The sequence below is a fragment of the Rattus rattus genome, chromosome 11, assembly GCF_011064425.1.
Source record: "Rattus rattus isolate New Zealand chromosome 11, Rrattus_CSIRO_v1, whole genome shotgun sequence".
NCBI lineage: Eukaryota > Metazoa > Chordata > Mammalia > Rodentia > Muridae > Rattus > Rattus rattus.
Window position 1 is genome coordinate 93,848,689 of NC_046164.1, and position 2,753 is coordinate 93,851,441.

Genomic DNA, 2,753 nt, shown 5'->3' on the forward strand with positions numbered 1-2,753 from the left:
AAATACTTTCTGGTTTGGCATTCAGGCATCAGTGAGGCAATTTTGAAAAGACCCTCCCTCCCCAGACAGGTGGAGATTACCACATGTGTTAGCATTGTAGACTTGTCCACGTTCTCCTAAAACAATGATGCTTTATTAAAGGTAACATGAGTAAGAAAGAGATGATGTTCCAACATAAATCCTAGGACAGGAATCAAATCACTGCCATGTCTCATGGAGAAAAATGTCACAGAATCCATCTCTAAAACCAGATTATTTTAAATACTCAGCCACAAAATTAGGAAACACTGGTGTCATTCCACCTTTAACACAAGACCATCCTGGTCTTGACTTATCTGTGGGGCATTTTCCCTTGGTTCTCTCACTAGCAACTAAATTTTCTTCACATTTTTCTCTCTGACTTTCCACAGTCAGAAAGAGTTCTATTGTTTCACTAAGCACAGGGGCTCAGGAGATGGGGGCAGGGTGGGAGGGTGACTTCCCAAAGGCAAACATAGCCAGGTTTATATATAAGTTCCAGGCAGCCAAGGCTATGTAGCAAGACCCTGTCAAAGAAATCTAACCAGACAAATGAAATCTAGATGTCAGTGTTTATAATACTAACGAGGTCTAAGCTTAGTTCATGTCAAGTTTCTGAATTTCTATCTAGCAACTAGTTATGTCCAAATTTAGAGTTATTTAGTGTTGGGGGGAGAAACACGATTGCCCTTTCAGAGTAATTTTCTCACTTGTACAAATATTTGTAACTGTTGAGCCATTTCTCCAGCCCAGAACCTCTTTTAGAATGTCTAGGTGTTTTAAGACAACAGGAAAATCTTTGAGTCTCTATGCTGATTAAACTGTGTCTAGCATCTTTTTTTTAAGTCCAGGTATCGCCCAGGCTGGCCTTGAAGTCAGGGTCCTTCCACTTCAGCCTCCCAAATAGTGAGAATAGAGGAATGTGCTGCATACCGGCCTCTTTCTGATGTTCTTGACCTGAGTTACCGAGGGCAGGGTTGTAGTAAGGCATCCATCAGGACAGGATGCTGATTCTGTAGTAAGAAATGCCTGCCAAATCCAAGGGACTTAAGCCACAAATTCGCTCCTCATTCATGCTACAACACATGCTTCAACAGTCAAAGCCGTCCCAGAATAGCTGTCTCTCACTGGGGGATGGGCAGGGGTGGAATGACTGATGGCGCTTAGTCCATGAGGTCAGCCTCAGTAATTCCAGTCTGGTGCCAGGAGCATGGATGGCCACTGCTCCCTACTCCACAGTGAAAGCTTGGGAATACTGGTTCTACTGTCAGTACTCAAAACAACAGAACATACCAGCTTGTGGCAAGAGAGAGGCCAAGCCGGCAAAGGTGAGGCTCCCTGCTCAGGTGTGCAATTTGTAATTTGTGGCAAGTTGTGTTTAAAATCAACCATAGTAATAGCCAAGCAGTGGTGGCACATGCCTTTAATCCCAGCACTAGGGAGGCAGAGGCAGGAGGAGTCCTTGAGTTTGAGGCTAAATTGTCTCACAGATCGAGTTCCAGGACAGCTAAGGCTAAACAGAGAAACGCTGTCTTGAAAACATAAAACAAAACCATAATAATAGGAATATGTAGGAGACACAAAGAGACCACACCAACTATGAGCCAGTAGACCTCAGTGCAACAACACATAAAGACCATAGTCTCAGAGGGGAGTATCTTAAATTGCTTTGACTAAAAGACTTACTGCCCTCCTTCAAATAGAACAAAGTAATAGTAAATGGGACTGTGACCATCACTGTGTGAGTTTGTGCGAGCCTAGTCTCATATCTCACGGGTTATACATGGATAGTAAAGGGAAGTACTAGGCACTAGCTTATGACCATCAATGAACATATTAGCACAAATGTCAATGAACACACTTTACAATAGCTAGGACAGTTTACTCCTAATAGTTTTTTCTGTATTTTATTTTTTATTTATTTGAAAATGTTAGCATTTAATTAACCTCTGAAGTGTCTTTAAGCCACCAGAACACAGGCACCTCTAACACCCTTTATCTTCTCCTCAACTCTTCTGCTGAAGACTTCGGCCTTCACGATGACAGGTTGCTTAGGGAGCCTCCCCTTCCCCAGAACGCTGTGGTAGCCTGATCGCACATCAATGATGGGAGCAACTCCAGTCTTGTTTTTTGCTGCATTGACCCGTGTCTGCTCGCTGACCCACGCCCATGATTTATCCAGGTTGACAGTTGGGCAGAAGCTCTGGTTCCTCTTCAAGTGGTAATGCCTCATACTAACTTTCCCGAAGTGACCTGGATGGTATTGGTCAAAGTTTATTCCTGTGGTGATGCTTGCCTCCAGCATCTCCACAGCCTCCTGGGTGCTTGCGGTGCTTACCGATGCGACGTGGCCGTGTTTCACGTGACCCCGGAGTTTCCAGGTCTTCCTCAGTCTGGATGGCATGGCGGTGGCAGAAAAGCCTGTATTTTATTTCTTTGTGTGAAAGAGTGATGAGTGGCATTAGAAGTTGAATGCAAGGCCATCTACACCCTGGATAAGGGCTCACCTGTATAACGGCTCACTCTGGATAAGGGCTCACTTGTATAACAACTCACCCTAGATAAGGGCTCACCTGTATAACGGTTCACCCTAGATAAGGCCTCACCTGGATAGGAGCTCTGCCGCTGAGCTACATGACCAGCACTAGAATATCTGTTTTCTCAGTTGGGGCTACAAAGTTATCTAATTCATCTGGGATTTCAGCTTTTTAAGTGTTGAGTGTTTCTAGTGCTAT

General features: G+C 44.2%; 1 pseudogene; it reads right to left on the reverse strand.

Moving 5' to 3' along the window:
* Positions 1-1,978: 1,978 nt before the first annotated feature.
* On the reverse strand, positions 1,979-2,422 carry LOC116912806 (annotated as a pseudogene).
* Positions 2,423-2,753: the final 331 nt, after the last annotated feature.